The 12,500-nt window shown below is 41.9% G+C and overlaps 1 non-coding gene across 1 annotated transcript in view; it reads right to left on the bottom strand.

Annotated features, from left to right (window-relative positions):
• Window positions 1-106, bottom strand: part of LOC123687429 — a 1,906-nt gene extending 1,800 nt beyond the window's left edge. The window contains exon 1 of the ribosomal RNA XR_006749155.1: window positions 1-106. This exon is cut by the window's left edge and continues 1,800 nt beyond it. This is a non-coding gene — a ribosomal RNA (small subunit ribosomal RNA).
• Window positions 107-12,500: the final 12,394 nt, after the last annotated feature.

The raw sequence follows: 12,500 nt of genomic DNA, 5'->3' as shown, positions 1-12,500 counted from the left end.
GATTTAATGAGCCTTTCGCGGTTTCACCTTAATTTGGCTTGTACTGAGACATGCATGGCTTAATCTTTGAGACAAGCATATGACTACTGGCAGGATCAACCAGGGAACTGCGTGCTTATACGATCGGTCCACGAGATTGCCGGTATGGCCAAACCCGTTCGCCTCTCGTCATGTGGCACTAGCCATGTCGATTGACTTCGACTAGCGCCGCACATCAGTAAGTGCAAGTCCTCGACGAAACGACGTAACAGCCCCCAGTCAGCATGAGACTCAAGCTATATATACATCATCATCATCTCGGACAAAACACCGATCAAAAATGAGAAAGTTTCTAGAAACAATCCCTCGCCAAGGCGTCCATATATAATACGAACCCCCGGCTATCAACTAATTTCTTATACACATTCCATCTCGACCCTTCGCTATACATGTGAATATAACGACACGGTGATTCGAGATTCAACAATATTTGTCGCTCGGAACGAATTGAGTGGTTGCAAATTTTTTGTGAACATAACCCGCAACGGGCAGAGGATCACGATTTTAAGGTTGGTCGCTTAAAGGCCATTCGACTACAAAGAGACGAAGCGGACCGCGACCTCGCTGCATGAGGTTGACGAAAGCGACCCAAGATGCGAAAGCCGAAACCAACACACCTTGCCAGTACCCAAACGCCGAGGTCGGATTCGGGTCTACCACTTACCAACTGAATATCATCCTAAAAAGAACTCCAAACAGTCTAGGACAGGACCCATTCTCCACCCCTTCTATATATGTCAGGAGAACCCCGGATTCCCCTCCAGACACGATTTAGCAAACTTTTCCCGATCGATCCGACCCACCGAGGCCGTTTCGACCGTTCGCCGCGCCTACTAGAGCTGATTTCTTCGGACTCCGATCAGAAAATCCGCCGATGCATGTCGTTAACACCTAGTCCGCCTCGTCCGATCGATCGAGGCCGTTTCGACCGTTCGCCGCGCCTACTAGAGCTGATTTCTTCGGACTCCGATCAGAAAATCCGCCGATGCATGTCGTTAACACCTAGTCCGCCTCGTCCGATCGATCTAGGCCGTCTCGAACCACCCATCGCGCATCGAAAGTCGCATCTCTCGAACTCCGATCCGGAAATCGGCCGATGCATCACGTTAACTATTTCTTATATATCTAATATAATATACATCGAGACGGTAAGAATTCTTTTAATCGAAGATATACATATACTTCTCATCAATATCCAAAAGCTTATCGAAAAATAAATTACTCAACTTTTACGTGAAGAATCGTTCACCCAAACCTTATCCCCTATATATGTCAGGAGAACCCAAGGTTCCCCTCCAGACACGATTTAGCAAACTTTTCCCGATCGATCCGACCCACCGAGGCCGTCTCGACCGTCCGCTGCGCCTACTAGGGCCGATTTCTTCGGACTCCGATCAGAAAATATACCGATGCATGTCGTTAACACCTAGTCCGCCTCGTCCGATCTATCTAAACAGTCTCGACGCACCCAACACTCTTTCAAAGTCGGATTACTCGGACTCAATCTGAAAATGGACCGATGCATGACGTCAACACTTAGCCCGCCTCGTCTGATCGATCTAAGCCATCTCGACCCACCCAACACGCCTTCCAAGTCGGATCACTCGGACTTCGATCTGAAAATCTCCGGACTCATTTTTATGAATATCCCCAGTCAGTAAGAACGTTATTTCGCCAATATATACCAACAATAAACCATATTCCAATAGCTGAACCAAAAATATAATTCCCGATCCAAACGTTCTGCATCGCCCAACGCGACCACCTTCCCTATATATGTCAGGAGAGCACAGGGTTCCCCTCCAGACAACACTTACGCTCTATCCCCGACTCTCGGTCGATCGATAGGCCAGGTCAGCGGTGTCTGTTTCGGCCGAAGCTCGGACTTTGGTCAAAATGTTCCGATACAAAATTTGAACCAAGATAGATACAGATATGATTCCTTCTTAAATATACGTTGATTATCGAACAGAATATGGTAAATATTTTGCGATGACCGAGGATTTCATGAATTTTTTTTTTTTTTCGAAAAAATTTTCTATTATCGGAATTTCCTCAAATTTCATTTGGTTGCCTCCTAATGCTTATTAAAAATGATAACCAACAATCAGAATCATTATTTATCATTTATTTCAATTTTTATAATGAAAAACGTTCACGTCCTTTCGCGCCTCTCGATCGTCGTTTACGTGATGCATCGGTCAGCCCTAGTTTACGTGGTGCATCGGTAAGATCGAGTTCACGTTCTGCATCGGTCTGCCCGAGTTTACGTGGTGCATCGGTAAGATCGAGATTACGTGGTGCATCGGTAAGATCGAGTTCACGTTCTGCATCGGTCTGCCTGAGTTTACGTGGTGCATCGGTATGATCGAGTTTACGTTCTGCATCGGTGTGATCTAGTTTACGTTGTGCATCGGTAAGATCGAGATTACGTGAAGCATCGGTATGATCGAGTTTACGTTCTGCATCGGTCTGGACTCTGAGATATATTTTCGACGTGAAAATGTTCCGATACAACTTTTGAACCAGGATAGTTAGAGAGATGATTTTTTCTGGGATGTACGTTGATTGGGGAATGGATTGTGGAAAATAACTTGCCATGACCGAGGTGTTCTCGAATTTTTTTTTTTTTTCGAAAAATATTTTCTGATTTTGGATTTCACTCAAATTTGATTTCGTTGCCTTCTAATGTGTTCTAAAAGAGTAAATCAGTAATCAGAATCGAAAAATATTTTTCGGATTTTTTTTTTTTTGAAAAAAAATTTTCTGATTTTGGAATTTCCTCAAATTTGATTTGGTTGCCTTCTAATGTGTTTTTAAAGCGTAAATCAGTAATCAGAATCAATATTCATTGTCGACTTTAATTTTTATAAGGAAAAATGTTCACGTCCTTAAACGCCTCCCCATCATTAGCCCGAGTCCAAGTCGATGTCAGTCCCGAGCGGACGGTGTCAGATACTACCTATCGCCCCGGTCTGGACTTGGCGAGGTATTTCGACGTGAAATGTTCCGATACAACTTTTGAACCAGGATAGTTAGAGAGATGATTTCTTCTATGTTGTACGTTGATTGTGGAATGGATTGTGGGAAATAACTTGCCATGACCCAGGTGTTCTTGAATTTTTTTTTTTTTTGAAAAAAATTTTCTGATCTTGAAATTTCCTCAAATCTGATTGCGTTGCCTTCTAATGTGTACTAAAAGAGTAAATCAGTAATCAGAATCAATATTCATTGTCGACTTTAATTTTTATAAGGAAAAATGTTCACGTCCTTAAACGCCTCTCCATCGTTACCCCGACTCCAAGACGATGTTAGACCGGAGCGGACGGTGTCAAATGCGACCGATCTCCCCGGTCTGGACTTAGCGAGATATTCCGACGTGAAATGTTCCGATACAAAAATTTAACTGTGATAGTTAGAGAGATGGTTCCTTTTGTGATGTACGTTGATTGTGTAATAGAATATGGAAATAAACTTGAGATGACCGAGGTCTTCTGGGATTTTTTTTTTTTTTCGAAAAATATTTTTCGATTTCGGAAATCCCTCAAATTTCATTGAGATATGTCCTAATGTGTTCTTAAAACTTAAATCAACAATCAGAATTAATATCCAAAAGTTATTTCATTTTTTATAAGGAAAAACGTTCACGTCCTTTCCGCTCCCAAAAAGTGAGATATCATAGAAAATATCGCTATATTTGTTGTTTACGGCCATACCACGCTGAAATTGCCAGTTCTCGTCAGAACACTGAGCTGAGAGGTTATACCCAAAATCGCTCCGTAGAGATAGTTGTGGAATTTGTGAACGTTAAAACTGACCTGTGAAAGTGACCGTTGTGTTAGACCAGACGGCGCCAAGCCGCATTCCAGAGCCAAGAATAGACTGAGTGAGTGACGAAATTTTACCTGCTCGGGTCCGAAAGGCCCTGAAACGGCCGAGTTTCGCGTGAAACCGACCGCTTTTGAATTCCTTTTTGAAAGGAATTTCAAAAATTTTATCAGAACCTTATTAAAATGATGGACGACCAGGAAATGAAACTCCCTTCAGATTCATCTGATAATGAAACTGACCCCCCGAGAGTCGCAAAAAAGAGAAGTCGAGTTGGAGATGTGGAAAACCCAAACTTCACGCATCCAACAACATCTATCAGGAAAAGGAAGGACAAAAAGACAATCCCTGTAGAAATCAAAAATAAATTTAACTACCTCAATCCAAATGAGGTAGAAGTCAATGCAGCAACCGTTGAAATTAGAAAAAATCAACGGAAACCCCCGCCAATAGTGGTCAACGGCGTTTTCAAAAAACATAACAAAACGGTGGCCGACATAACGAAAGTTATAAATGGCAAATTTTATATTAAATACAGTGCCATGAACTCCACCGTCTACACCGAGACGGTAGAAGACAGAAAGAAGCTTGAAAAATATTTTGATGAAAACGACGTGAAATACCACACTTACACCCCGAGGGAAGAAAAAACTCATGCTTTTACGCTGAGGGGACTGGATTCTGATCCAGACCTGGAAGAGATTAAAACTGAACTCCAGGAACTAGGAATTCCGGTTGTGGAAATCCACAAACTAAAAGCAACGAAATCACCGGCGTACATGGTCGTCACCGGAAATACGATAACGCTCCGGAAAATACAGAAGGAAGTCCGCGTTATTAATTATACAGCCGTTCGGTGGAACAAATACTTCACAAAAAGGGAAGTAATCCAATGTCACAACTGCCAGATGTGGGGACATGCCACGGCCAACTGCCATAGGACCCCAAACTGCCTCAAGTGCGCGGAAAATCACGCGACTCGCGAGTGCCCAAAATCAATGAATACGCCGGCAAAGTGCGCGAACTGTTTCGGGAGTCACCCCGCAAACAGTACCGAGTGCGCGATTTACGTGAACATCTGCAACCGCAGGGCGAGGAACGCCAAAACCGCCGCCCCTGCCGCCCCCAAAGTTTACCGCGAAGCTCCAATCCCGGCCGTGAATGTCTGGGAAGCAAGGAGAAAGGCCCAAGAGGCCAAACAAAAACCGGTAAGTGGCATGGCCAACCCCCAAACCACCCCCAAAACCCCAACTTCCCCCCCAACAAACAAAACTCATGACACAAACAACACAAATAACTTCCAAAACGCGTTTTACGAGCTGAAAAGCGAGTTCAACAGACTTAATCAATACGTGGACATACGACAACTACTAACAGACGTCAAAAGACTCAACCAGCAGCTGCAAAATGCAAGCCCCGCCGAAAGAAAGTACGTCATACTGGAATTCTTCCTCAATTTAAATGACTAAGTCATTAAAAATCGCGACTTGGAACGCGAATGGAGTCTCCCAAAAATTCCTGGAGATCTCCAATTTTCTAAATTACAACCAAATAGACATACTGACTATCAACGAGACAAAACTGAAAAACAACCACAAATTTTTCATTAAAGGATACCAGACATATAGGCAAGACAGACAAGACAACTCTGGATTCGGTGGAATCGCTATACTAGTAAAGAACATTATCGCATCCACCATTTTGCCTACCATCAACTGCACAATAGAGAACGCTAGCGTCCAGATTGATGGCAACTTAATCATAACGGCGGTGTATAATAGCCCCAGTCGCAAATTCAGTACCAACTGCCTAAGATTCCTATTTTCTAGGAAAAATAAAGTAATAGTTCTAGGCGATCTAAATGCTAAACACGAAGAATGGAACTGCAACTGCAGAAACACCAATGGAAATCGTCTATTCAGTTTCCTTGAAGCTAATGATGACGTAATTTTGAACATCCCTAACGGACACACTCATTTTCCAGACAATGGAAAAGCTCCGAGTACTATCGATTTAATACTCACTAAGAATATTAACTTGAATAGTATCCCGGACGCGAGTTGTCAATTAGGGTCCGATCATAATCCAGTGATCTTCTCGGTCAATTATAGCAGCGAAAGAAACCCAACAAAATTAGTGTACGACTATTCGAACGCTGATTGGGCAAAATTTCGTACAATATTAGATAGTAAAATAACTATCAACAATAAAATCGAAACTGCTTCCGACATCGAACGGGAAATTGAAAAGTTTACGAAGGCCCTCAAGTACGCCCGCGATAAAACAATTTCCAAAAAACCGAGAGCTGAAGTAGCAGAAAAACTACCAGCCCATATTATCGACTTGATCAAGTTCAGGAATAAAATCAGAAAAAGGTGGCAATCCCACCAAAGACAAGTCGATAAAACACTCTTAAACTCATACACCCGCGAAATCCGAAACCACATAAAAATTTTCCAGAACGAAAGATGGGAACAGAAAATCTCCAGGCTAAATTCTAATAACAAAGATCTCTGGAAAACAGTCAAATCCAGTATTCAAAAATTCTCCCAAGTTCCCATCTTGGTCCAAAATTCCGCGAATTACATCACCGATAAAGAAAAAGCGGACGTACTTGCGGAAAACTTCGAAACCGCTCACCACATATCCCAGACCGATAGTCCAGAACAAGCAGACATACGGAAAAGAGTGGAAGACTTTATAAATTCGAACCGCTTCGTAAAACCCGAAAATCACCTATTAACAAATCCATCGGAAATACGGGACGAAATTAAAAAGCTTCCACTAAACAAAGCGCCAGGAAAGGACGAAGTGGACAATAGACTGATCCGGAACCTATCCAGAAAGGCCATAGTTCAACTGAACTACATCATAAACGCTGTATTCAAATTTCAACACTGGCCTAGCTGTTGGAAAACAGCAGTAGTAACCCCTATCCCCAAAGCCGGGAAAGTCACAACTTCTCCCGGCAACTACCGTCCGATCAGTCTACTGTCTAACCTCAGCAAGCTGACCGAGAAAATCCTGTTAGGAAAAATAAAACAAGTTATGAAAAACAATAAAATTCGCGATGACCATCAATTTGGCTTCAAGGAAAAACACAGCTCGACACAGCAAATCTGCCGAATCGTAGTTGACGTAATAAATAGTTTCAATAATAAAAACCACACGGTCATGCTCCTCCTCGACATCGAAAAGGCGTTCGACAAAGTTTGGATAGAGGGGCTGACCTACAAATTAATAAAACTTAAATTCCCGAAATTCCTCATAAAGACCATTTACTCATATCTCAATAACAGAAAATTCATAGTACGCGTAGGGAATGAAACATCCGCGCCCAAAAATATAAAAGCAGGAATTGTGCAGGGATCAGTCCTTGGACCTAGATTATTCAATATCTACGTCCAGGATATCCCGAAACATAACAAAACAAAAATCGCCCTCTTCGCGGATGACACGGCCATATATGCCCACTCATCCAGCGCTGAAGACGCCAATCGCGAGCTGAAAAACCATCTCGAAGTACTTATCAATTACTTCGACAGATGGAAAATAAAACTGAATGAGACCAAAGCAGAGCAGATCGTGTTTAGCAGAAGACGGAATGAAAAAGTAATCTTAGACAAATTAAAAATCAATAATACGGAAATTGTTCCAAAAAGCTCCGTTAAGTACCTGGGCATTGAATTGGACGAAAGGCTAAATTTCCACCGCCATATCAAAGCACAAATCCATAAAGGATACGCCATCAAAAAGATACTGCATCCTCTATTGTGCAGTAAAAGTATGCTGAATGAAAAAAACAAATTGCTCATTTACAAAACATACATCCGGCCAGTAGTCACATACGCTGCGCCGGCATTTTGTCACCTTAGGCCCTTTCCAATAAGGCCCATTCAAAACCTTCAAAACAAAATCCTAAGATTGGCCTTGAGCAAGCCGTATTACACTAGGATATCCAAACTACATGAACTCGCGGATATTCCAACCATCCGCGAGTACCTAAACAAAGTATCTAGCGATTTCTACGAATTCCAGTGTAAATCCAACGCACTGACAAGACAAATTACGAAAACGCGACTCCACGCATCCCCTCACCCCCTCCCGTACCAATTCCTTCCCATATTCCTTAAACCTCCCTAAAAACCCACCCCAAACACCCAAAAACCCCTATGAAAACCGCCATCTTCCAAGACCGGCCATGTCACATACCGACATTTTGAAAAATATGTCTTGACGACGAATCACAACGAAAGGTAGCGGCAGCCAATGCGAATGGCGTATCCATCGCCCTGTTATCGTAACAACCAATCGGTCCTACGGGTACTAGACCCAACAGCGACACGAACGGTGCTACGAGAAATGGGGACTGGCCACGACTAGCAAATGGCGGCCGTTAGCTGAATTGAGAATCGCCGTTTAGCATAACGGGAACCCCTTCCCAGACATGTATATAAAATTGTATATAAAAATTTGTAAATGATAAAACTGTACATAACTGTATATATATCCCCAACCCACCCCCCCCCCCCCCCCAAATTACTTATATCAGGTTTTTTATTCCTAAATTTTTCCTGAAAATCCCCTATTATAATAAAATAAATAAATATACGATATCAAACAAAAATTCCCAAACACCCTGAAATTACTTAAAAATTTTTTATTATATGTATATGAAATGTAACTGATAATACCAGAATTATCTGGTAGGAACTGTATATAAACCCTTATTGTTGATTAACATGGCCTATATAGGCACATATCTGTAACTATCACAAAGACAAATAAAGACCATTTGAAATTGAAATTGAAATTGAACACTGAAGCCAAGCAGCGTCGGGCGCGGTTAGTACTTGGATGGGTGACCGCTTGGGAACACCGCGTGCTGTAAGCTTTTTTTTTACGTTCTGCATCGGTCTGCCGAGATAACGTGGTGCATCGGTATGATCGAGTTTACGTTCTGCATCGGTAAGATCGAGATTACGTGATGCATCGGTAAGATTGAGATTACGTGGTGCATCGGTAAGATCGAGTTTACGTGGTGCATCGGTAAGATCCAATTCACGTTCTGCATCGGTAAGATCCAGTTCACGTGGTGCATCGGTAAGATCGAGATTACGTGGTGCATCGGTAAGATCGAGTTTACGTGGTGCATCGGTAAGATCCAATTCACGTTCTGCATCGGCAAGATCCAGTTCACGTGGTGCATCGGTAAGATTGAGATTACGTGGTGCATCGGTAAGATCGAGTTTACGTGGTGCATCGGTAAGATCCAATTCACGTTCTGCATCGGTAAGATCCAGTTCACGTGGTGCATCGGTAAGATTGAGATTACGTGGTGCATCGGTAAGATCGAGTTTACGTGGTGCATCGGTAAGATCCAATTCACGTTCTGCATCGGTAAGATCCAGTTCACGTGGTGCATCGGTAAGATCGAGATTACGTGGTGCATCGGTAAGATCGAGTTTACGTGGTGCATCGGTAAGATCCAATTCACGTTCTGCATCGGTAAGATCCAGTTCACGTGGTGCATCGGTAAGATTGAGATTACGTGGTGCATCGGTAAGATCCAGTTCACGTGGTGCATCGGTAAGATGGAGATTACGTGGTGCATCGGTAAGATCGAGATTACGTGGTGCATCGGTAAGATCTACTTTACGTTCTGCATCGGTCTGCCCTTGTTTACGTGGTGCATCGGTAAGATCGAGATTACGTGAAGCATCGGTATGATCGAGTTTACGTTCTGCATCGGTCTGCCCGATATTACGTGGTGCATCGGTCTGCCCTAGTTTACGTGGTGCATCGGTTTGGACTTAGAGATATATTTTCGACGTGAAAATGTTCCGATACAACTTTTGAACCAGGATAGTTAGAGAGATGATTTTTTCTGGGATGTACGTGGATCGGGGAATGGATTGTGGGAAATAACTTGCCATGACCGAGGTGTCCTCGAATTTTTTTTTTTTTCGAAAAAAATTTTCTGATTGTGGAATTTTCTCAAATTTGATTTGGTTGCCTCCTAATGTGTTCTAAAAGAGTAAATCAGTAATCGGAATCGAAAAATATTTTTCGGATTTTTTTTTTTTTCGAAAAAAATTTTCTGATCGTGGAATTTCCTCAAATTCGATTTGGTTGCCTTCTAATGTGTTTTTAAAGCGTAAATCAGTAATCAGAATCAATATTCATTGTCGACTTTAATTTTTATAAGGAAAAATGTTCACGTCCTTAAACGCCTCCCCATCATCAGCCCGAGTCCAAGTCGATGTCAGTCCCGAGCGGACGGTGTCAGATACTACCTATCGCCGAGGTCTGGACTTGGCGAGATATTACGACGTGAAATGTTCCGATACAACTTTTGAACCAGGATAGTTAGAGAGATGATTTCTTCTATGTTGTACGTTGATTGTGGAATGAAATACGGAAAATAACTCGCCATGACCGAGGTGATTACGATTTTTTTTTTTTTTCGAAAAAAATTTTCTGATCGTGGAATTTTCTCAAATTTGATTTGGTTGCCTCCTTATATGTTCTAGTAGCGATAATCAACAATCAGAATCAAAATCCATGGTCGGGTTTGATTTTTATAAGGAAAAATGTTCACGTCCTTTTTTACAACCCCGACTCATTGACGATGTTAGAACCGAGCCGGCGGTGTCAGATACGACCGATCGCCCCGGTCCCGATCGTCATTTACGTTGTGCATCGGTCTGCCCGAGATTACGTGGTGCATCGGTATGATCGAGTTTACGTGGTGCATCGGTAAGATCCAATTCACGTTCTGCATCGGTAAGATCCAATTCACGTTCTGCATCGGTAAGATCCAGTTCACGTGGTGCATCGGTAAGATCGAGATTACGTGGTGCATCGGTAAGATCGAGATTACGTGGTGCATCGGTAAGATCTACTTTACGTTCTGCATCGGTCTGCCCTTGTTTACGTGGTGCATCGGTAAGATCGAGATTACGTGAAGCATCGGTATGATCGAGTTTACGTTCTGCATCGGTCTGCCCGATATTACGTGGTGCATCGGTCTGCCCTAGTTTACGTGGTGCATCGGTTTGGACTTAGAGATATATTTTCGACGTGAAAATGTTCCGATACAACTTTTGAACCAGGATAGTTAGAGAGATGATTTTTTCTGGGATGTACGTGGATCGGGGAATGGATTGTGGGAAATAACTTGCCATGACCGAGGTGTCCTCGAATTTTTTTTTTTTTCGAAAAAAATTTTCTGATTGTGGAATTTTCTCAAATTTGATTTGGTTGCCTCCTAATGTGTTCTAAAAGAGTAAATCAGTAATCGGAATCGAAAAATATTTTTCGGATTTTTTTTTTTTTCGAAAAAAATTTTCTGATCGTGGAATTTCCTCAAATTCGATTTGGTTGCCTTCTAATGTGTTTTTAAAGCGTAAATCAGTAATCAGAATCAATATTCATTGTCGACTTTAATTTTTATAAGGAAAAATGTTCACGTCCTTAAACGCCTCCCCATCATCAGCCCGAGTCCAAGTCGATGTCAGTCCCGAGCGGACGGTGTCAGATACTACCTATCGCCGAGGTCTGGACTTGGCGAGATATTACGACGTGAAATGTTCCGATACAACTTTTGAACCAGGATAGTTAGAGAGATGATTTCTTCTATGTTGTACGTTGATTGTGGAATGAAATACGGAAAATAACTCGCCATGACCGAGGTGATTACGATTTTTTTTTTTTTTCGAAAAAAATTTTCTGATCGTGGAATTTTCTCAAATTTGATTTGGTTGCCTCCTTATATGTTCTAGTAGCGATAATCAACAATCAGAATCAAAATCCATGGTCGGGTTTGATTTTTATAAGGAAAAATGTTCACGTCCTTTTTTACAACCCCGACTCATTGACGATGTTAGAACCGAGCCGGCGGTGTCAGATACGACCGATCGCCCCGGTCCCGATCGTCATTTACGTTGTGCATCGGTCTGCCCGAGATTACGTGGTGCATCGGTCTGGACTTAGAGATATATTTTCGACGTGAAAATGTTCCGATACAACTTTTGAACTAGGATAGTTAGAGAGATGATTTTTTCTGGGATGTACGTTGATTGGGGAATGGATTGTGGGAAATAACTTGCCATGACCGAGGTGTTCTCGAATTTTTTTTTTTTTTTTGGAAAAAATTTTCTGATTGTGGAATTTTCTCAAATTTGATTTGGTTGCCTCCTAATGTGTTCTAATAGCGATAATCAACAATCAGAATCAAAATCCATGGTCGGGTTTGATTTTTATAAGGAATAATGTTCACGTCCTTTTTCGCCTATGTTCTTTTTCGACGTGAAAAGTTCCGATACAACTTTTGAACCAGGATAGTTAGAGAGATGATTTTTTCTGGGATGTATGTTGATTGACGTACGAAACTTGGAAAAAAAATAGAAAAGACCGAGGTACTCTAGAAAAAAAATTTATTGAAAATATTTTTTTGATTTCGGAATTAATTCGAAATTCATTCAGATGTCTTCTATCAATATCGCGAAAGAAAAATCAATAATCAGAATCGATATTCATCTAAGATTATTTCCTTTTGGATTGTGTTAACATTCGGTACGATCTTGTCTACGTGATGCATCGGTTTGTTTCTCGGCTCTTGTGAGCAAGTT

This window comes from Harmonia axyridis, chromosome X (genome assembly GCF_914767665.1).
Source record: "Harmonia axyridis chromosome X, icHarAxyr1.1, whole genome shotgun sequence".
NCBI classification, from domain to species: Eukaryota; Metazoa; Arthropoda; class Insecta; order Coleoptera; family Coccinellidae; genus Harmonia; species Harmonia axyridis.
Note: the sequence above shows the minus strand (reverse complement) of the source record. Positions and strands in the feature narration are given on the sequence as shown.